The sequence below is a fragment of the Trichomycterus rosablanca genome, chromosome 4, assembly GCF_030014385.1.
Source record: "Trichomycterus rosablanca isolate fTriRos1 chromosome 4, fTriRos1.hap1, whole genome shotgun sequence".
Lineage (NCBI taxonomy): Eukaryota > Metazoa > Chordata > Actinopteri > Siluriformes > Trichomycteridae > Trichomycterus > Trichomycterus rosablanca.
Window position 1 is genome coordinate 17,252,955 of NC_085991.1, and position 25,259 is coordinate 17,278,213.

Consider the following 25,259-nt stretch of genomic DNA (forward strand, 5'->3'; position numbering starts at 1 on the left):
TGGATATGTCTGGTGGGTAGGACAAGGCCCTGTGTTGGATTGTCATGTTTTATGTTTAAGTGTTAGCAATTTTTCTGAGATGAAACAAGGCTGTCTCAGTAATATAAACAATACAAGCTTTCAGTATAACATCTTATGTATTTTTTTTTTTACCTCCAAACAATAATTTAGTTATCATATATTTAAAATTCCATATACAGTAGACCCTTGACTTATGAATTTAAATAGTTCTGAAGGGCTGTTCATCCGTGCCAAACCTCCCAAACCACCCCCTTACCTAACCTTTCTAATGTCGTAAAAATTTTTTTTTTGGTTATAAATACAAGTATATTTTCCCTTAAATCTTAAATTATAGAATAGACATTTCTGTAATAAACAATAATAAACAACAATACACAGTAGTACTGTACATAAAAACACACACATCACATTTCAGTACAGTACGTGTGCAGTACCATACACCATATAAAAATTTCCATCTTTTTTTAAATAAAATGTATCTACCAGAAACAACAATAACTCACATTTCTCTATTATTTCCTTCTTTTTAATAGTGTTGTATTTTGTAGGTGTAACTGCATGAAAGAAAGAATACTTTACTCAGCGATTTCGTTTTTTATCTTTTTGACACAGTAATTTTGTTCATATGTTAATTGACCTTTAGCACTTCCCTTTCCCTTCCCGCAAGCAGTCAGTTAGCACACGCCCCTACTCTGAAGAGACTTTAAAATTAACACCAAACTTGTAAAAAAAGTAAACACCGATAGCATTTATCATGCCCCATGAATTTATTACAAAAAAAACAATCGATAACACAAAGCGATATTAGTTAATTAGAAAAAGATAATCGCTGACTCAGCAGATATCAACAGTATTTAACAGAAACAGTAAATTAAACTGTGTTGAGAGTGAATTCAGAGAAACTTAAACATTACACCACTCACGTCTTGGCAAATACATTCTTTATTTATACCTACAATTTCTATAGTTTGTCAACAGTTCAAAAAAAATGAACAAAACTGGTTTGTTTCCTTTCTTTTCGTGTAATGTTCAGTTCTTTAGCTGATGTGCAAAGAACCTCAAACTTATGAAACTTCCATTTGTCTCAAAACCACAAAAAACACTCCACTTTCAGTCTAGTGTCACTTTAATTTGGCCCAGTGCTAGTACAGAGAGAAAGGTTCATGGCAGGGTGTGCTCACGAAGGGAACGAGAGAGAACGGGCATTTCCTCTTTAATGCATGCTACAGAGTGCGAGACAGAGTTTGAGTTGCTGTTCTAAAGTTTTCCAAGATGACATCACTGAATCCACTTGCACGTTATTCAAAACGACTGGAACCAGACTCAGCCTCATGTTACTGAATACATGAACAGACTAATGGGACTGTTCCCATTCATCTACACTACTCACGCCACACTGTTCGGTTACACGGTTCCGGGGAAGATTCTGACGAGATCCCGAAGCTTCCGTCCTCTTTGCACCTGTGACACCATAAAGCCGAACTTAACTAAGTTAGTTAAACTTGTGTTTTAGCTATGGTATAAGCTGACATTGTGTTCCAAAAACTGCTCCGCTTTATCTTTTCTCTCTCTCTCCACATTCTCTCCCCTCAACAGACAACAGATGTACTCACGATTTGCACATTTTGATACAGTCAACTCAACATGGGCTGTCACATTTACAATGAGAAAGGTAGGTAGAAAATATTTATTAGTTATGGTATGTCTGAGGTGACACGCTGACTCTTGCATCACTTCAGACTGGCCTTGGCATTATGATTCTAGTGAGTGGAGCCAGGCCCCAATTGTGGCCTGAATTTTCATGGAGTCTGCTTTACTGAAGTCTTATAAACTCACTCTGTGCACTGGTTTTCAGTGTGGATTGCACTGTTAATTTGAGTGCAGGGTGAGATCAGTGAGAGGTCAGACTGGAGCTGCTGGAAATTCAGGCTAATGGAAGTCCAATACAAGCTCACACTAAGTGATGATCAGTGGACTGAAAGATTTTTGTATGAATATGTAGAACTGACAGGTTAGCAATATAGTGCCTGTCCTGTGATGGCAATGAAGCACACGTATTTTATTCTGTTTTGTAACAGTCCTAGAGTAGATGCTGTTGGGTTTTTTCATGCCATTGACCAGCTCAGACTAAAATGTTGTACTGAGTTACCAGCCTGCTTATAAGAATCAAATTTATCTCAAACAGATGAGTGCTAATGAGTCTAAATGATGCTGGCTCTTGTAAATTCCAGATAAATACACTTGTGTTAGTGTGTTACTTCATTTGCTGGTTGAAGTCGGCATAGCAGATTGGTAGGTTACACTGCTAGTTATGTGGGTCAGTTGAAGGAGCATTAAGTAGTTAAGGAGCCTCACTAAACCAGTAGGGACAGTCTAATCTTGACCACAGAGGTGTGACCTTAAGAGGTGTGGTGTGAAATCTGGCACATATACATAAGATTATTAATGTACATAAACAGCCCTGGTCATTTGGTGTAAAGTACTGTATGTTATTGGCTATCTTGTTAATTAGAATTAAGTACCTTTCAAACAGCAAATTACAGAGCCTGTGTTGTGTTAAAGTACCACAAAGTGACAACCTACATAACAATGTGTTACAAAAGCTTTACAGTACATAACTACATCTTTGAAAATATATCTGTTTAAAAAGCAAACAGCTCCACCTAGTGAGAACAAAACACTTCTCACATGAAGGACTTTTTGTGCAGCATGACTGGAGTTGCTGTTACTGTGGGCTCCCTGGCGCAGTAACACAGTGCATAATCTGTTACAGCAGCAGAGGAGATCTTCAACTCCACTTTCATATCTTCTGTATTAAGATTTATAGACAGACGTGGATCAGCTGGTTTAGCATAAGTGACATCTTTTGTGGATCGTACAATCAGCCCCAGAAACTCTGGTTTTGATCCAGCTTTTTGATGATACCAGTGGAGACTATATGGTGATCCTGTGTATGTACAGGACAGTGTGATGCTGCTTCCTTCTGTTGAAGATAAGTTGGGTTGGTCTGGTTCAATGCTGTCAGCAGCTTCTGCTATAAGAACATAATCCACACAACCCAAATCAATAAAAATTACAAAAATTAAGAAATAAATTATAATAACAACAATAAAATACTACTACAACTAATAATAATAATAATAATAAGAAGAAGAAGATGATGAAGAAATGTAAATTACAAAGACTACATATATAATTACCAGTGTGAGCAACAACAATAAATGCTAAAACAAGGAGTAACATGGTTGTCCTGCATGTCATTTCAAATAACCAGCTTTAAATAAAATGCATGTTTTTACACTTTGTTCTCACATCTAGCTCCCCCCACAGTCATAGTGAATCATGAGGAGGGTCTAAATCTAGAAGCTTCCTTAATGTTTTTCTGCCTGTGCTGACTTATATAATAGTGTTTTAGTACAGTGCTAGGCTACTTACAAAGACTGCAGTTACAGAAGATGGTATGAAACAACATTTTTTCCCAGAAGACGGAAGTCGCCCACAAGTCATGCAATTTGGTTGCATTTTTATAGATTACAATTTTATACATTAAAAAATATAATTGAGTACACCTGGTACTATTAAGATTACTTATTATTATGCCATATTTCTCAGTTTAGTTGTTAAGTAATTCATAATCTAATGCCCTTGCTTCTTTTATCATATATAAAAAGCACAATTAACTAACAGGGCAGTGGTACATTAGTTGTTAAGAAATTACTGGACTAGTAATTTGAAGTAATTGAAGGGGTTTAAACCCCACAACTGTAAGGTTGCACTTTTGGGCCTTTGATCGTAGCCCTTATCCAACAATCACTTGCATTGTTTATGGTCACAATTGTAAGTTCCTTTAGTCTGCTAAATGCTGTAAATGTTAAAATTCATTTTTATCTCTATTTATTATTGTATTGTACTGTATATTTGAACAACTAATGCAAGACAAATTTGGGACTTTAACAGCTTCTCAGGGTGGATTTAAGGTGAACTATAAACAGACAAATAGCTCCCTCTTTTGAGAAAAGCAGGTGCTGTCAAAGTTTTGTTTTTGTAAAGTGTGGTTTATTTCCTGGCACCGTGAGCTGCAAGTACAATGCAGAGTCAGATACTGCAGCAGAGAAGATATTGATGAAACGTTTTTATGTCATATATACATATACCCGGGAACAGTACAAACTCTTTGGAAGTCAGGGTCAGAGCGCAGGGTCAGCCATTGTACAGCGGCCCTGGAGCTGAGAAAGTTAAGGTCCTTGCGACCAGTAACAATAACAATAACAATAATATAAACATTCAATACAATACAATAAGAAATAACAGCATCAAGAATAAAATCATAAATTTGCCCACACAGAGATTAAGCCTAGTCCTAGACTAAAATGGCCTTTTAAACTAGATTAAAAGAAATCTGCTTTCTCAGTCATGACTTAAAATAGGCCTAGATTAAGCCTAATTCTGAATTATCTAATTTTATTTCTTGAAGGAAAATTAGAGCTATTGCATGACTAAATTGAGGCTTAATTTTAACCTCACAGGAGGCAGGTTTAACTTCAGATTAATGTTGTTTGTCAAAGAAAACTAATGGATTACTTGCACTATGTCACTGAAGATCAGCGAGTACCACCAGCTAGACATGTTACTGCTGACAAAAGTCACCCGTTACTTAATTTTGATGACATTAGTTTTTGAGATCGTTTTAAAATGTACAACCCCAAATCAGAAAAAGTGTGGACAGTATGGAAAATGCAAATAATAAAAACACAGAGTTTCTTACATTTTTATTTGGTTTTATTTGATGTCAGACAGGATGAACCTGAGATATTTCATCTTTTATCTGCTCAACTTCATTTCATTTATTAATAAACATCCAGCACATATTGCTCTAAGATCTCAAAGTACTTTTCTGCATTAATGCTGCATCACAGAAGTGTAAATGACCTTTGCCAAGGGCACTGACCCACCCCCATACCGTAACAGACCCTGGCACTGACACACCCCATACCATGACAGACACTGGCACTGACACACCCCATACCATGACAGACACTGACACACCCCATACCATGACAGACACTGGCACTGACACACCCCCATACCATGACAGACCCTGGCACTGACACACCCCATACCATGACAGAACCTGGCACTGACACACACCCATACCATGACAGACACTGGCACTGACACACCCCCATACCATGACAGACCCTGGCACTGACACACCCCATACCATGACAGAATCTGGCACTGACACAGACCCTTAATTTCTTTTCTCTAATTTCCTTCGGGATCAATAAAGTATCTATCTATCTATCGATCAATCGATCGATCGATCTACCAACCATACCATGACAGACCCTGGTACTGACACAGCCCCATACCATGACAGACTCTAGCTTTTGGACTTGTAGCTGATAACAGTCTGGATGGTTCTTTTCCTCTTTGCTTTGGTCCGAAGCACACAGCGTCCATTTTTTTCCAAAAAAAGACCTGGAACGTTGATTGACCACGATACACGTTTTCACTGTGTGATGGTCCATCCTAGATGCCTCTGAATCCAGAGAAGTCGACGCCGCTTCTGAACATGGTTATCATAAGGCTTCTTTTTTGCACAGTAAAGTTTTAAGTATCATTTGTTCAGTAACTGTATTGTAGAGCTTGATAAAGGTTTGATAAACTAATCCCTCACCCATGTGGTTATATCAGCTATTGTTGAGTGGAGGTTCTTGATGCCGTCTGAGGGATGGAAGATCACAGGTGTTCAGCTTAAGCTTGCACCCTTGGCCTTTACGCACTTAAATTCCTTCCGATTCCTCAAATTGTTTAATGATATTCTGCACTGTAGAGGGAGAAATATGCAAATCCCTTCCAATCTTTCTTTGAGGTTCATTGTTTTTAAACATTTCAATCATTTTCTTACACATTTGTTGACAAACTGGAGATCCTCTGATCATCTTTACTCATTAAAGACTGTCCTGGATGCTGCAATCATCTGTTTACATCACCTGTTTGGAATCACATAATTATTTAGTTTTTTCACCTCATTACTAGCCCTAAAGGGTGGCTCGGTGGCTCGGTGGGTAGCACTGTTGCCTCACAGCAAGTAGGTCCTGAGTTCGATCACGGTCCGGGTCCTTTCTGTGTGGAGTTTGCATGTACTCCCCATGTCTGCATGGGTTCTTTCCGGGTGCTCCGGTTTCCTCCCACAGTCCAAAGACGTGCAAGTGAGGTGAATTGGAGATACAAAATTGTCCATGACTGTGTTTGATATAACTTTGTGAATTAAGGAACCTTGTGTGATGAGTAACTACCGTTCTTGTCATGAATGTAACCAAAGTGTAAAACATGATGTTAAAATCCTAATAAACAAACAAAATACTAGCCATAAATTGCCCCCGTCCCAACTTTTTTGGAATGTGTTGCAGGCCTGAAATGCAGGAATGGAGGTATATTAAGAAATAAAATGACGTTGAGCAGATAAAACATGAACTTGGGTTCAAACTGTAAGAAACTCTGTGTTTTTATTTTATCTGCATTTTCCATACTGTCCCAACTTTTTCTGAAGTTTTTTGATCACAGTCTCTTCTCTGCTGCCATGGTCGTACTTATATTTGCTTCTTCAGTTCAATCAATTTCAAGCGTTTCTGGATCCATTCCATGTTTTGTAGGCAGCTTTGCTCCACTTAATTCAGACTAGCACAGGTGGTTTTAAATTAAGATAGTTTGGGACTCCATAGTCCAGGTGTTAGTAATCAGTAGTTAATCTGTGTTTCAGAAAGTCCTTTTTAAAGTCATGATTAACTATTCCAGACTAAGGCCTACTCCTGGCTTAAGTTAAACCCTGTCCGGGAAACCACCCCTTTATGTTCTTATTTAACCACTGGACCAACGGGCAGTGGAAATGTCTTTTGTTGACTAACAAGGCAAGTTTTTGGTTATGAAAATAATAAACATTGTTTCCTTCATGTCAAGGAGTAAAGTGTAAATCAAAAGTAAAAAATAACCCTTTGAAATTAAATGTAAAACTATTATTGTTGAATGTGATGCTCTATATTAATATACCAATACTTAAATATTATTATATTATATTAATATACTATACATAATAAACTAAACTATTAACTTTTAGCACAGTATCTCCACTGGTATCAACCAAAAACATTTAAGTTTGTTTCTGATATGAATTTCAGTTTAAGTAGTACACACAGTTCATAAATATCTGAGGCTGCCTTTGCTGCACAAACATTTGCTTGGTAATTATCATTTTCATCAGAATTTCTTATTTTTTTAATGTTTAATGTTGTAACATGACAGGGCAAGACAGTGTGACCATTTTAATCACATTTGCACTTGTGATATGAGTATTTAAGTATATGATATAAGGATATGAGTATTTGAGAATATGATATGAGGATATGAGTATTCAGTTATGGTTTGGGTTTTTAACTTGTGAGGTGTGGCCTCGGGTTGCGTATCAGCATCTGTTTACTGCTTCATGTACAGTAGATTTAAACTGGAAGATAAACTGAGATAACACATGCACAGAATTTACATCCTAGTCAGTATGTCTTTACCATAAAATAAAAGAAAACAATATTCACATTATCAGAAAAGTTGGGACACTTTGTAAAATGCAATAATAAAAAAAAACAATCAGCCATAATCAGCAGGATAATGCACCATGCAACACAAAATAGTTTAGAAATGGTTTGAGAAAAATGAGTTTAGGGATCTCAATCTGATCCATCATGTGTAAGATGTGCTGAAACTCATCAAACAAGTCAAATTCATGGAAGCCCAACCTTTCAACTTACAGGATTTAAAGGATTTGCTGCTAGTCTTTGTGCCACAAACCACAAAACACCTTCAGAGGTTTGAGAAGTCCATGCCTTGATGGGTCAGAGCTGTCAGCATGAGGTGGACTTATAAATTATAACAAACAATACAATATACATTGTGTATTTATTTTTGTTTGTTTGTTTTTAATTACTAAAATAGTTAAACAATGTAAGTTAATTTCAAGATTTCAAGATTTCAAGATTTCAAAGCTTTATTGTCATATGTATAGTAGGAAACGTGTTTCCCTGTACAATGAAATTCTTATTTTGCTGTCCACACATGATGTAACAAAGTACAAAGATAATAATAAAATAAAATAAAATTAAGAAATAAAAGTTAGATATAGTAAAAAAAACACACGCTGAGTATGTTATGTACATTGTGCAAGAAGAGAGCAGATATATTGCAATCAGACAATATAGTTACATGTGCAAAATGTAAAGACAGTAGTGTAAACATACATGTGCAGCTGTATGTAGACCTGTAAACAGTCATATGTGATATAGTGCAAGTATTGTGTGCAAGTGTGATAGTGTCTATGAATAATCAGCTCAGCTGTTTAAGAGTCTGATAGCTGTGGGAAAGAAAGAGATCTTTAGTCTTGTTGTCCTGCATTTCACACTTCTGTATCTCCGGCCTGAGGGTAGAAGTGTGAATAGTCCATGTTGGGGGTGGGTGGGGTCTTTGATGATGGACGCAGCTCTCCTGTGGACTCTGTGATGGTAGATGCTCTGGAGAGAGGGTTGTACCGTCCTGGGTCTTTATCACTCTCTCCAGGCGTTTGCGATCCTTCACAGTAGAACTGCCGTACCACACGGTGATGCAATTGGTCAGGATGGACTCAATGATGCAGCGGTAGAAGTTGCTGAGTATTTTGGGTGACATGCCAAATTTCCTCAGCCTCCTCAAGAAATACAACCGCTGCTGAGCCCTCTTTAACACCTGTGTGGTGTTTAGTGTCCAAGTGAGGTCATCACTGATGTGGACCCCTAGGTATTTAAAACTGTTCACCCTCTCCACCTCAAGGTCCTGGATAAACAGTGGCTGATGAGGTCTCCTCTCCCTCCTCATGTCCACTATCATCTCCTTGGTCTTGTCTATGTTGAGTGTAAGGTTATTGTCCACACACCAGGTAACCAGACTGTTCACCTCACTCCTGTAGGCTGCCTCCTCTCCTCCAGTGATACGACCTATCACAGCAGTGTCGTCAGCAAACTTCAGGATGATGTTGTCGGGGTGGGAGGCAACACAGTCGTGGGTAAACAGGGTGTAGAGGATAGGGCTGAGGACACAGCCCTGCGGGGTACCAATATTGGTGATTATGCTGGCTGATGTCCTGTTTCCAATCCAAACAGACAATAAATCCTAACAGCCAATAAAAATATGGCAACAGTTAAGAACAGTGACATAGCTGTATTGAGTGTTGATTTAAATCTCCAGTATCAGAGATTTCAATTGGCATTATAAGCTGGGCACTAGAAAAGAAACGAGACGTAACGTAAACTAAATACTAGTTGCTCCCTCCTCTAAGAAAAGGTTTTTGTACAGTATAGTTGGATTTCCTGTCACCGTGGGCTCCATGGCACAGTAGTACAGTGCAGAATCAGATACTGCAGCAGTGATTATGTCTAGATCCACAATCTTTTTCTCTTTGTCGAGTTTGATGAAGATTCTTGGGTGAGGTGCTTCAGCTGGAGTGACATGACTACTAACTTTACTAATCATCAGCAGAAACTGTGTTTTTGATCCTGGTGTTTGTTTATACCAGTGGAGATCTTGTGCTGAATCTGGATATGTACAGGACAGTGTGATGTTGCCTCCTTCAGCTGAAGATACGCTGGTTCGGTTTGGTGTAATGCTCTCAGTGGCCTCTGCTAATAAAAAACATTTGAACAATTTTTTAACATTTGATGTTAATCAGAATATAAAATTGCCATTTTACTTGTTATAATACCAGACAAATCCAAAGGAACATGATGCTGATTGTACAATACTTACCATTATCATCAGCAATAATAAAAATAAAGAAGAGGAGTAACATCATTGTGCTGAGTGTCTGATTCACATCTTACATACAGAACTGTCTTTTTGAAAGTGTCTCTGCTGTATGTAACCACATCCAGCTCTCCACCCCCAATCCAGTCACAATTATGTCAACTCTGCCTTCATCTGATATTGTAAAAGTAAACAAACCATTGTTTCTGAGTAAAAAAATGTAGATAAATGTAGATGTAGATAATCAGTATTGTAATTTAGAATTTGCTTGTTGTTACACAGCTCACCAGCATACAGACCTAGAAATATAATAATAATTACTTACAAATAAAAGTCTCCATAGATCTCTCTGTATATATATATATATATATATATATATATATATATATATATATATATATATATATATATATATATCATTTAAGCTTTCGTCTAATAAAGCAGTGGTAAGCTTGTTGTTTAGTAATTATATAAAAGTTATATTGCTTTTTTTTTTATAAATGTTGAAATTGTACTGTAAATATGAATGACTGGTACTTGGGAATTTAAAGCTGCTTGATAGATAAATTAAAGAGGTAAAAAAAAATTGACAATTTAGCTCCATCTGAGAAAAACAATTATTTAAGTACAATTACTTTTTGTACAGTGTGTAGGATTTCCTGGCACTGTGGGCTGCAGGTAGACATAACATTATGACCACCTCCTTGTTTCTACACTCACTGTCCATTTTGTAGTTCTACAATTACTGACTGTAGTCCATCTGTTATTCTGCATACCTTTGATTTCACCCTGTTTTTCAATGGTCAGGACCCCCACAGGACCACTACAGAGCAGGTATTATTTGGGTGGTGGATCATTCTCAGCACTGCAGTGACACTGACATGGTGGTGGTGTGTTAGTGTGTGTTGTGCTGGTATGAGTGGATCAGACAGCAATGCTGATGGAGTTTTTAAACACCTCACTGTCACTGCTGGACTGAGAATAGTCCACCAATCAAAAACATCCAGCCAACAGCACCCCATGGGCAGCGTCCTGTGACCACTGATGAAGGTCTAGAAGATGACCAACTCAAACAGCAGCAATAGATGAGCGATCGTCTCTGACTTTACATCTACAAGGTGGACCAACTAGGTAGGAGTGTCTAATAGAGTGGACAGTGAGTGGCCACAGTATTTAAAAACTCCAGCAGCGCTGCTGTGTCTGATCCACTCATACCAGCACAACACACACTAACACACCACCGCCATGTCAGTGTCACTGCAGTGCTGAGAATCATCCACCACCTAAATAATACCTGCTCTGTGGTGGTCATGTGGGGTCCTGACCATTGAACAACAGCATAAAAGGGGGCATGCAGAGAAACAGATGGACTACAGTCAGTAACTACTGTTCTATACGGTAAGTGGAGCTGATAAAATGGACAGTGAGTAAAGAAACGAGGAGGTGGTTTTAATGTTACCTCATTACCAACTTATTACCAATCTGTAATATGAAGTGCTTCCGAAATGTACATATTTTATCTAAAGGAACTACTATATGTAACTTAGGTGTTTGGTTTTTGTACAATATAGAATCTGCAGAATAATGTAGCTCAACACCTGCTATCATATGCATAATTAAACCATTTCCTCTCTTTAACTTCCTTTTCCAGCAGTACAGCCCTGTTACAGAGTTTAGTCACATGTAGATGGAGTCTGCCATCATGTGCACACTTACACTCACTACATCTGTGTGGAACAAAACCTACTATCTATTTGTACTGTATAACTGATCATTTATGTAAATATTATATGTAATATGTTTATTCCTACAGAACTGCTGTCTTTTTTATATTTGATGTAAACATTAACTTAAACTCTTGATTTATGTCTTATTATGTATTTAATGTATTGCACTACTGACACATAACTGTTAGTACATTTGGTTTATAATAAGTGAAGTATTTATCATGGTAAGCAATAAGCCAAAGACACTTGCAAAAAGTGCACTGAAAAACACGTCAAAAATCTGCACACAAGCATTTAGAAGGAAAAAAGAAGGCTTACCATATAATCACAACAGCACTGTACTTACTGTAAAATATGTACAGGGTGAGTCAAAAGTCTCAGGACACTCTTTTCTTTCAGAAACGAAAGGGAAAATGACATATCTGAATACCCCAGAAAGTAATGGGTGAGGGGGCCTATCTTTTAGGCTTTGTCTGGAACATACCCGCCATCTTGAAAGCCGCCATATTGGATCAAGGGCAAGTTTTTCCAATGGGAAGGTGGTCATGTAGCATATCAAAGAAGACCATAATTTTCTCAGAAATCGATTGTCGCAAGATATCTCTTGTGTATGGTTCTCGGTACCTCAGATCCAACAATGCAGGTGTTATCAAAGTGGAACGGAGTGACTGGTTGTATAGTGTTTAGTACTATGTATTGTGGCCGCAGCAACTCCGGTTCAAATCCAGGTCACGGGTGTTTTTGTATACTGTGCTTCAAAGTTTTCCATTCTCTCCTTGGTCAAAAAACAGAAATGAGGCCGGAGCTTCAGGAAAGTCACAAGCGCTGTCCCTCAGGGGCCAGTGGCGCAATGGATAATGCATCTGACTACGAATCAGAAGATTCTAGTTTCGTCTCCTGGCTGGCTCGGTTACATTGTGCCTATTTTGTCTTTCTAACTGTAGACAGATCCAACGATGCAGGTCTTGTCAAAGTGGAAAGAAGTGACTGATGCTGGCGTCAGCCGATGGCGAAATCTTCAGTTTCCCATATGGTCTAGCGGTCAGAATTCATGGTTTTCACTCAGGCGGCCCGGGTTCGACTCCCAGTATGGGAATTCGTCCTTATGATAAGACTTGAGAATAACTTTGCCTATTAGTTCCTCTGCACCATGATGCTGTAGCTCAAGAGGCTTGTTCTGTTGGAACTATGACTGCAGTCTATCAGGAAGCAGTCGACGTGAGCTAGACGTGGCTGACCGTTGGAATGCCGTGATCGTATAGTGGTTAGTATTCTGCGTTGTGGCCGCAGCAACACCGGTTCGAATCCGGGTCACGGCAGTGTGTTTTTGTATGCCGTGCTTCAAAGCTTTTAATTCTCTTTTTGGTCAAAAGACAGAAATGAGGCCGGAGCTTCAGGGAAATCACAAGCACAGTCCCTCAGGGCCGGTGGTGCAATGGATAATGCATTTGACTACGGATCAGAAGAATCTAGGTTTGACTCCTGGTTGGCTCGGTTACCTTGTGCCCTTTTTGTCTTTCTAACTCCACAAAGTGGAGACCTTTAAACAATGTGTGGTTACTAATCTGTATGTCATTAACATTATATTAAAAGAATGGCTGTATAAGATGAACTGCTTTTATTGGTGTTACTGTTGTGATTTTTTTTTTGTGAGCAGCACTGGATCTGAAAGCAAGAGTTTCAGGGGTTTTGTTTAGTGGTCTGGTTTTCAAACCTACGTGTGCAGAGAACAATAGATTAGCCGTCCATCACCTTAACCATTCGGCAACCTCGTCTTGCTTTACCTGCTTGTTTCTGGTCTGATTGGTCAATGTAGCTTCTGTAGATTTGTAAAAGACTGAAGAGCAGAAAGCTCATTTTATTTTATTTCTCTTTAAAACTGACTGTTAACAAATAATGCACTAATGCAGTGTGCGTGCACATTCTGGTAAACACTTTGACAGATATTTCTTAAATGGCAATGTAGCTGTTCAAGCCGTCTTAGTTGATCAATCAGACCAATCGGCCCAGAAACACATTTTCCTAGGCAGGTTGAGACGAGGTGGCTGAGCGGTTAAGGCGATGGACTGCTAACCGGACCTCTAAACATTGATCAAAACCCCTGAAATTCTTGCTTTCAGCTCTGATAATTAAACTCCACCTTTACAACATATTGGTACTACTCACATAAAAATACAACTGTAACACCAGAGAGAAACAGCACATCTTATACAGGCATTTTCTTAATGAACTGTGTTTTTGGCTTACTTCATGGAGGTAAAGCATGTTCTGGTTGTTAAGTTCTGGTGTTAACCACGTGGTGGTTAAGGCGATGGACTCTCTAATCCATTGTGCTCTGCACATATGGGTTCGAATCTCATCCTCATTAAAAACCAAGCCTTTAAACATTGAACAATACCCCTGAAACTCTTGCTTTCAGCTTTGTGCAAAATATTGGCACTTCTCACAAAAAATCACAACTGTAACACCAAATAGAAACTGATCATCTTATACAGCTGTTCTTTTAATATAGTGTTAATGACATACAGATTAGTAACCACACATTGTTTAACGGTCTCCACTTTGTGGATTTGTGGAGCTGGATTATTGAGCATGCATTAAGAGTTTAAAAGGTATTGTTTTCGACGAGGATGGGATTCGAACCCACGCGTGCAGAGCACAATGGATTAGCAGTCCATCGCCTTAACCACTCGGCCACCTCGTCTGGTCAAGCTAAGAGGAATGCTCTTCTGGTCTGACTGCAGGTGTGTCATTTGTAATCAAGTGTGGCAGGAGGAGCTTCAGAGGGCTGGATTGGCCTGAAAACAGGTGGAAAGAGGCAACACAGACGAGCTAAACTACTACTCTTATGTCCGTTTGCGTTTTCACATATTGTCAATAGGCTGCAATGTTTTTAAAGCACACTGAGGTCATTTGAGAGAGTTTTTAAAAGTACTTTCACCTCCATGAGGATGGGATTCGCCTGCACTTTTAAAAGCTCTCTTGAATTACTTTGGTCTGCTTTGAAAACATTGCCGCCTATTAAGCATATGAGGAAGAACAAACAGACGTAGGAGTAGCAATTCAGTACATCAGTGTTACTTATTTCCAATGTTTTCAAAGCAGACTGAGGTTATTTAAGAGGGCTTTTAAAAGTGTGTTTACTTCAACAAGGATGGGATTCAAACCCACGTGTGCAGAGCACAATGAATTATCCATCCTTGTTCATCCAGTTGTAGACTTTCCAATTCTTTGTAGTTCATAGCCAAATTTATCAGCCATGCACTGATCTCTGTTACTTAAATTGTAACCATTAACCAGTAGGCGTCAAAACTTTTATGTTTTGAGGTAGTTTGGAGACTTTTAGCAGATGCAAGATTTAAACACACAAGTTTGACATGTCAGTTGATACATCATAGCACGTTTTACTGCTGCGCCACCGAAGCACCTTAACCACACATGTAGGAACACCTACCCTATGGAACTTTTGTATTGTTTTTGTACAGTTACAGTATAATTAGCACTCTTTAAGTGTATTGATCACTAGTGTAACAATAATACACTTTGGTGCACTGTAGCATATTGAAGATTAGTATACTTAAGTCTACTTTATAGCTTTATGAAAAATACACTTAAGTAAACCTTTGTATATGGTATTTAAAGTGTGCTTTAAGTGAATTACTTCAGCAGTTGTTTAACATACTTTGCAAAAATGTACTAAACATCTATTTGAAAACAAGTATTTGAGAAGTATATTAAATTTAAAAAAGTGAGCTGAGGTGCAGTTTGTTTTTACTGATACTGCTTGAGAAGTTTCTACAGTTTAATTGGAGTTCACCTGTGCTACATTTTATTGATTGGACATGATTGGGGATTACCAATACCTGCCTATATAAGGTCCCACAGTTGACAGTGCATATCAGAGCAAACTCCAAGCCATGGGGTCAAAGGAATCATCTGCAGACCTCAGAAACAGGATTGTGTAAGGGCATAGATCTAGAGAAGGGTTCAAAAAAATTGCTGCAGCTTTACAGATCCCAAAGAGCCACCAAAAATCTTCCTAGACCTGACCGCCTGGCCAAACTGAGCAATCGCTGAAGAAGGGCTTTGGCCAGGGAGGTGAACATGAACCCGAGGATCACTCTCATAGAACTCCAGCGTATCCTTGTGGAGATGGGAGAACCTATAAGATCAACCATCCAGGCAGCACTCCACAAGTCACTTTCATGGTAGAGTGGCCAGATGGAAGCCACTCCTTAGTAAAAGGCACATGACAGCCCACTTGGAGTTTGCCAAAAGACACCTAGAGAGTCTCAAACCATGAGAAACAAGATTATCTGGTCTGATGAACCAAAATTCACATATTTGGCCTGAATACCAAGATTCATGTCTGGAGGAAACTATGCACCGCTCATCACCTGGCTAATGCCATCCCTACAGTGAAGCATGGTGGTGGCAGCATCATGATGTGGGGATGTTTTTCAGCAGCAAGACCGGGGCGACTAGTCCTGATAGAGGGAAAAATGAATGCAGCTAATTACACCGAGAGCACTATGGACCTCAGACTGGGGTGAAGGTTTACCTTCCAACATGACAACAACCCGAAGCACACAGCCAAGAGAACAAAGAAAGTGGCTTCTGAGAAAGTATGTGCCTTATGTCCTTGAGTGGCCCAGCCAGAGTCCAGACCTGAATCCAATCAAACATCTTTGGGAAGAGCTGAAAATGACTGTACTGACGCTCCTCATCCAACCTGAGGGAGCTTGCAAGGATATGCCAAGAGGAACGAGCAAAAATGTCCAGAAACAAGTGTGCCAGGCTCATAGCTCCTTTTTCAAGACACCTTGAAGCTGTAATTGCTGCCAAAGGTGCATCAACCAAGTATTAGGCTAAGGGTGTGTACAGATATCAGATACAGATGTTTTTAATTCGTAACTATTGGTGATTGTGTTTAGATGTTTGAGGCAAAAATAGAACTCAATCTAATATAGAATAAGTCTGTAATGTAATACAACCCCAAATCAGAAAAAGATGGGACAATCCAATAGCCAGGATCTGTCGTGATATGGTGTTGTGTCAGTACCATATCATTTACACGTCTCTGATGGCAGCATTAATGCAGGAAAGTACATTGAGATCTTAGAGCAACATCTGCTGCCTTTAAGAGGACATCTTTTACAGGGACGTCCATGCAGCCTGTCTGTAGTCCTAACCTTTCCCCAATATCAAAACAATGACATCCTGTGCTGTTGTACACCTTCAAGTGTCTGCAGGAAGAAAGAGACAAAATCATTTAAGGACCACTGAGCTAAAACACTGATTGTTTATTAGATAAACAGACTTTTGATACAAGAAGCAGCAAGTGATAAAATGTAAACATGCTAATAGCTCCCTCCTCTGATAACAGGCTTTTGTACAGTATAGCTGGATTTCCTGTCACTGTGGGCTGCAGAGCGCAGTAGTACAGTGCAGAATCAGATACTGCAGCAGATGATCTTCAGATTCGTTTCATAGCGTTTCATTGAGATTCTTGGGTCAGACGCTTGAGCTGTTTTAACATCTTCACCACCATTACTAATCAGAATTAAAAACTCTAGTTTTGATCCAAGTTTTTGTTGATACCAGTGAAGACTCTGAACCGATCCATTATATGCACAGGACAGTGTGATGTTGCTTCCTTCTGTAAGACACCGCCATCCGCCCACCGCTAGGGGGCGATCGCGCGCTACACCTAGGGCGAGTCAAGCTAATTGACATCACCTGGGCGGCACTTCTTAAAAGGGCTTTGCACGGCTCACTCGGCGCAGAGTCTTGTGTTAATCGTTGTTGCCAGACCTCGCCGGTAATTTTCTGTGGGTTTTCGTCGTAAAAGACATTTCCTCTTCTCTCTCTCGGGGAACAGTTTCCCAAAAAACCCTTTCTCTGTTTCCTTCCTTAACGCCATTCAGGGTGTCCACGTTAGACGTTGAATGTTATTCCTTTTAAAAACCCTCACACCAGCGTTGAGGTTCCTTTTAGTTCCGGCCAAACTACCCGACGGCCAGCGGGTAGTTTGTTAGTTTTCTTTTCCTGGGTTTGCGCTCCTTTGTTTGTTTCTCTGAGTTCCTTTGTTTCGCTTCCCGCCTGTTTGTAGGCGACTCCCTCGTCAAGCGATTCAGGTCGCGGTTTTCTCAGTTCGTTCCGCAGCATAGCGGTTAGAGTGACAGGCCCTCGCCCCGACGTCAGGGGATCGAGACTGCACGTCTTGTGTTTTCCTTTCTCAGATCGTGTTCGCCACCGATCTAATTTACTTTATCCCGTTTTTGTTTCTCTTCTTTTATCACACACTCAGTCCTCGTGTGTATATTCATATCCCGCAATATCTCAGTATCCGCCGCCTAGCGGACCTTCGCTTCATAAACGCTCAGTCACAAGCACTCATTACTCCTCCATAGCGCATGGGGATAAGCGCTGCGCATCCACGCCAGCGATCCCGGTTCAAACCCCGCTAACTGCGAGACTTATGATCTGCTTTTGAGTCCACCCAGTCGGTTGGTATAACAGCTGGGAATACAAAACTACACGAGATCACCGTGTCTCGTAACACCTTCAGCTGAAGATAAGCTGGTTTGATCTGGTTTAAAGCTTTTATCAGCTTCTGATATAAAACATTATAACAATTTATAACATTTAGTTGATACTGTATTAAACACATTTTTTTCTAAATATAGAATTTATGCTTGTAATAGTAGAAAATTAATACAAACATATTTTAAAAAGTTGACTGTTGTATCACTTACCATTATCATCAACAATGATGAAAATGAAGAAGAGGAGTAACATCATTGTGCTAAGTGTCTGATTCAGATCTGGCATCCAGAGTTAAAGTTGACTATTGTATCACTTACCATTATCATCAACAATAATGAAAATGAAGAAGAGGAGTAACATCATTGTGCTGAGTGTCTGATTCAGATCTGGCATCCAGAGTTGAAAGTGTCTCTGCTGTATGTAACCACATCTGGCTCCACACCCCCAATCCAGTTACATCCATGCCAACTCATGTCAACCTTTATCTGATATTGTGAAGATAGACTAACAGACCATTGTATATAAATAATAACAAAACCTTTATGTAGATAATAAAGTATAGCTGCAGTATAATGTGTTTGTTGCTACACGTCAACAGCATACAGATGATACTAATACATGATACAGATGAGAACTTTACACATATCACCATCCATCTGTTAGTTTTATATTATTGATTCTGAATCTCTAGATGACTGGTTTAAGGGGCATGTTTACAGGTGAATTTAATGGTAGTTTATTGTTGATTAATTGAATCTTCTTTTTATTTTCTACCTTCCCAGGATATAGATCTTAACTAACTCAGGTAAAATGGCAATCAAAGTAAATAGGGGCAGTGGTACATTAGTTGTTAAGATGCTGGACGAGTAATTTGAAGTAATTGAAGGGGTTTAAACCCCACGAAGCCCTTAACCATCAATTGCTTGCATTGTATAATGTATATGGTCACAACTGTAAGTTCCTTTAGATAAAGTGTCTGCTAAATGCTGTAAATGTATACAATCATTATCTCTATTTATTATTGTATAGTACTGTATATTTGGACAACTGGTGTTACAAAAACTTGGGACTTTAACAGCTTCTTATCTAGGTGGAGTCGAGGTGAACTATAAACAGACAAATAGTGCCCTCTTTTGAGAAAAGCAGGTGCTGTCAGTGTTGTGTTTTTGTAAAGTGTGGCACTGTGAGTTGCAGGGTGCAGTAGTACAATGCAGAGATAGATACTGTAGTAGAGAAGATATTGATGGAACACCTTTATATGTCATATTTACATATACCCGGGAACAGTACACATTCTTTGGAAGTCAGGGTCAGAGTGCAGGGTCAGCCATTGTACAGTGCCCTGGAGCTGAGAAGGTTAAGGCCCTTGTGACCAGTAACAATAACAATAAAACAAACATTCAATACAATACAATAAGAAATAACAGCATCAAGAATAACATCATAAGTATGCTTGTTTGCCTCATGCTTTTATGTCCTTATTTAACCACTGGACCAACAGGCAGTGGAAATGTCTTTGGTTGACTAACAAGGCAAAGAGTAAAGTGTAAATCAAAAGTAAAATTAACCCTTTGAAATTCAATTAAAAAAAACTATTATTATTGAAGGTGATGCTCTATATAAACATACCAATACTTTATTACTAATATACAATTGAAATATACAACCCCAAATCAGATAAAGTTGGGACAGCATGGAAAATGCAAATAATAAAAAAAAAACACAGAGTTTCTTACATTTACTTTGACTTTTATTTGATTGCAGACAGGATGAACCTGAGATATTTCATGTTTTATCTGCTCAACTTTATTTCATTTGTTAATAAACCTTCATTCCTGCATTTCAGGCCTGCAACACATTCCAAAAAAAGTTGGTACTGGGGTAATTTAGGGCTAGTAATGAGGTGAAAAAACTAAAAAATGATGTGGTTCCTAACAGGTGATGTCAACAGGTGATTGTAATCATGGTTTGATACAAAAGCAGCATCCTTTGATGAGCAGAGTCTTTGATGAACAAAGATGATCAGAGGATCTCAACAAATGTGTGAGAGAATGATTTAAATATTTAAAAACAATGTACCTCAAAGAAAGATTGGAAGGGATTTGCATATTTCTCCCTCTACAGTGCATAATATCATTAAACCATTCAAGGAATCAGGAGGAATTTTAGTGCGTAAAGGCCAAAGGCGCAAGCTTAAGCTGAACGCCTGTGATCTTCCATCCCTCAGACGGCACTGCATCAAGAACCGCCACTCAACAATAGCTGATATAACCACATGGGCGAGGGATTACTTTGGCAAACCTTTGTCAAGCACTACAATACAGAGTACATGCACAAATGCCACTTACAACTTTACTGTGCAAAAAAAGAAGCCTTATGTTAACCATGTCCAGAAGCGGCGTCGACTTCTCTGGGCTTGGAGGGATCTAAAACGGACCATCATACAGTAGAAACGTGTATTGTGGTCAGATGAATCAGCATTCCAGGTCTTTTTTTAGAAAACAAAATGGACGCTGTGTGCTCCGGACCAAAGGCGAAAAGGACCATCCAGACTGTTATCAGCAACAAGTCCAAAAGCCAGGGTCTGTCATGGTATGGGGGTGTGTCAGTGCCCTTGGCAAAGGTCATTTACACTTCTGTGATGCCAACATTAATGCAGAAAAGTACATTGAGATCTTACCTTGAAACGCCAGCAACGCTGCTGTGTCTGATACACTCATACCAGCACAACACACACTAACACACCACCACCATGTCAGTGTCACTGCAGTGCTGAGAATGATCCACCACCTAAATAATACCTGCTATGTGGTGGTCCTGTGGGGGTCTTCGATCACCAGGGCTACATCACAGTAGATTGCTGGGAGGGGTTCCTTCACATCCTCTACAACTGCAAGGATTCCAATAGTAATTCCTGTAATGACATCTTCTTCACAATCAGTGGGCTTTATAAAAACAATACAAGAATTGCACTATTAGAAGCTGCTTATACATGCAAATTGGTACCTCTTATGTTTAGTATAGTTTTGTTGACATTGTTGACATTTTAAAAAACTTGGAGGGATTATCTCTGACATACCATGGCAAAGCCTGCAGCACTGCCATCCTCTTCCTTTGGTTTGATGCCTGTCAAAAAGTAAAAACTGCATAAAAGTGACTTGTTTAACACACACACACACACCCCTGTGAAAATTAATATTAATTCACATTCTTGTCAAGGCTCTTCATTATGGCAGTCATTTCTGTCATCACTTCAAAATGTTTTGACCTGTACAACTGAAGAAGCTTGAGCAGATGGCCATCAAGACCCCCCATAAAGGGACTTCCTAAGGTCCATTGACACAAGCCTGGTGAATTCCATGCTGATCAACTTGAAAGATGAGATCACATATGCAAAGACATTATCATTTTGCATACTATACCTAAGCAAAATGACAATATTTACCATTCTTGTAAAAAATTCCCCTTACAAAAGGCTTTTATGGATATATTGTGGATACCAATAGTACTTAAAAAAAACACACACACATCACCTGCATGCTTAGAGAAAGCTTAATTAGTTATGTTTAATAGGGTGTGCCAATGCTGTTTGCACTTTACTATACCACTTTACAACCTGAGCATTTACAATGACATGCCAGGTCATTAGACAGGAATTATTATCATGTCCCATGACTTTTGCCATATCAGTGTATATTTAAAAACACAGCAAATAAATGGACACAAACCAAACCAAAAAAAAAACCTGTCTCTCTGTAAAAAGTGCCGGCCATCTGACCTTCAGGCTGGGTGATGAGAAAGAGCAGACTTTGCAATTCTACCTCATTGGCTGTGGGCAAGGGCCTTACACTTCAGGAGACAGTGATGTTGTGATTCTGTAAACAAAGGAAAAGGGGGGCGTGATGACGGCATGTGGCTGAGAAGACGTGTGAGTGCCGAGCTCCCGAGACCAACGACCTAAACTTACATTTTTATGCAACCGATAACCCGTTTCACAGTATTATAACACATTTTAAAGTTAGACTTGACTTTTCGGAGAGAGAACAACCATGTCTTCAACAGAAAGGAGCGCTAAACCACAAAGTGGACCCGTGAAGTTACGCAGTGTATCAGCAAGGTGCTTGATGAAAAACTGGCAATATTCACAGAAACATTGGAAGCAGTGGCGGCCAGAGTCGAAGACCACACTAAGAGATTAGATGAAGCGGAACGGTGGGTGTCAGGGATGGAGGACGAGCTGGCTGGTGCGGAGAAACGGTGGAAAGAGGCGGAAAAAAAGATTCAGCAGCTGTCCGTCAAACTTGAACTTGGCTCCCCAATGCCTTGGGTCTACAAACGAAACATGGCCGTATTAAAATTGACCGTGCACATAGAAGTCTGGGGGCACCGAATGGCAATCGCCCGAGGCCCGTTCTTATTAAGTTACACAACTCCATGGATAAGTTTGGATTAAGGATGCATTGAAGGGTAAACGACAGCTGACACATGAGGGACAAAAAGTGTTCATCAGCAAGACTCCTCTACTGTTAAAGAAAAGCGGCACAGCTTTAACAAGGTCTGTGAGCAGCTGATTGAAAGGGACATCCGATTCACTATGCGCTATCCGGCAACTCTGTGCGTGACACGCGATGGAGCCAAGCATGCATTTCAGTCCCCCACTGATGCACAGGTCCATTCCTAGATGGACTTAAAAACTAAGTTTTGCATTGGACGACAACATGGGTGAGCTTGAACTGGAACTGGTGACAATTAAAAAGATGTTTAGACTGCCTTGGTAACTAAAGGATATTTCATGCTGAATCTTCGTTTTACTGGTTGTATTTGAATATTAGAGTTTCTTTTTCGAAGTTTGTGCAAATAATTATAGTCATACCGATTAATAATATTTTACTACTGACAAGGACGGGAAATTTCTATATTGGTCGTTGGGCCGGGAGTGAGGTTGAAGGGGGTCGTTAGGTTTCCAGGGGATGCAGTGTTTTCCCTGGTGGACAGGATGCCTTTCTTTCGGCGACTTTTCCCCTCACAGGGTCTTAAGCCCTAGGGTTGTTGTAAATAGTTGGTTATTAATAGTAGTTCAGGTGTTTTGTCTTTTTCTTGTATTGCCATTTCTTAGATACTTCGCACATGTAGCCAGGTATGGGGAAACGTGAATATCTATGTACAGTATGTATGGTTAATTCTTGATGTTTTTTTGCCCTTTTGTAATTAAGCTCTTTTGTGGGGTCTCAGGGATTTCGGTAGGGGGAGAAGCAGACATGGGGATCGTAATGATTTGATAATCGATTTGGGGTGGGCTGGGGTTAAATACAACAGGTAGTTTAACGATTTTGGATGTTGTGCATGTTATATAGTGGTATGTAAAAGCAGACATCCCAAGTTGCAAAAACTCATTTCAGGGAGGTACACCCGAAAACCTCTCGCACACACCAAAGGATATGAGTGATAACAGAACTTTACTTTTTGATACAGGACTGTGCATAACAACTTTTTACAGCTTGGGCTACGACAAATTGGTCTATTCTGGGGTCTTCCGCACTTCGTCGCTGCTTGCTTTGCAGATTTGATCAGTTTGCTTGAAATGTCAATGTCATGACACTCTGTGTCAATGAATTTGTTTATCTTACATGACATCAGATTGACAAGTGTCTGGTGTGACATCTGACTCCTGAACTCGGTCTTGATGTGCCTCACCATGCTGAAGGCTCTTTCCACATCACAATTGGAGTTCGGCAGCACCAGTAGCAGTTTCATCAGCTTGCACAGTTTGCCCCAGAACTCTTCAACTTGTAAATTTCTGTAATTTGGGACCAGTGCTTCCAGGTTAGTTGAGACATAATCTAGGACATCCAAGTGGAGTTATTCTCACTATGGCAAACAGTACAGCGGGCAAGACTTAAATTGTTTTTCACTTTTATCAAATATAAGTGAAACATGTATAGATGTATAAGTGATACATCTTGGTGTTTTATCCAAGATGGCGCCGCAGATGGCGACACTGGTTAGGAGCTCCGTAGTGCTTTGTTTGTTTTTGTTTGTTTGTTATGGCATGTGTGATCCAAACACACTCCAATACAGCGCAGAAGATCTGCTGAACATTAGGCAGCTCATGCCACCAGGTATATTTCCTGATTTTTCATTTTCGGACAGTTTTTTGGACATTTTGGTCAGCGGAGCGGCTGCGCTCCTGAGCAGACGCAGGCGGATGCGCAGACGTGGGAAGCGCGCCGGAGCGCTCGTCAAACTCCGACAGCGCGGACTTCGTACACCGCTACCCAGCATCCACATGACAAACCTTCGCTCTTTAGGAAATAAAATGGACGAACTTTCACTGTTAAACCGTACCAACAAGGACTTTTCTCTCTCTGCTGTACTGTGCTTCACTGAGACCTGGCTCACCGATTCCGTCCCGGACAGCGCGCTCCACCTGCACGGCTTTCATCTCCACCGAGCGGACCGCGACGCGGAGCTTTCCGGCAAGAAAAAAGGCGGCGGAATTTGCTTTTATATCAACCAAGGCTGGTGTACAGATGTCACAGTGTTAATGAGAACATGCAGCCCTAATCTGGAATCACTTTTCTTGAACTGTAGACCGTTTTATTGTCCGCGGGAGTTTTCATCAGTTGTGCTTGTTGCTGTTTACATTCCACCTCAAGCGTGCGCGCGCGAGGCACTGAGCGCACTCGCTGATCAGATCCTCAGCGTGGAGCACAAACACACAGACTCTGTTTTCATCATCTTAGGGGACTTTAACAGAGCAAAACTTAACAACGAACTACCTAAATACAGACAGCATGTTACCTGCCCCACCAGGGAGAGCAACATTTTAGATCACTGCTATACTGTATTTAAAGGTGCGTACCGCTCTGTCCCTCGTGCAGCACTGGGACTATCTGACCACTGCTTAGTTCATCTTCTCCCGACCTACAGACAGAAGCTCAAGTGTGCCAAACCTGTGGTCAGCACGGTGAAGAAATGGACTAATGAGGCTAAAGAAAGGCTTCAGGACTGCATGGAATTAACAGACTGGTGTGTGTTTGATGATGCCACAAGCAGCCTGGATGAACACACGGACACTGTGACATCTTACATCAGCTTTTGTGAAGACATCTGTGTTCCCACCAGGACTCGCATTAA

At 39.9% G+C, this 25,259-nt stretch overlaps 1 non-coding gene across 1 annotated transcript; it reads right to left on the minus strand.

Moving 5' to 3' along the window:
- Nucleotides 1-14,195: 14,195 nt before the first annotated feature.
- On the minus strand, nucleotides 14,196-14,277 carry trnas-gcu (transfer RNA serine (anticodon GCU)). The gene has a single exon. It is a non-coding gene; the product is annotated as a tRNA-Ser (tRNA).
- Between the last annotated feature and the right edge of the window lie 10,982 nt (nucleotides 14,278-25,259).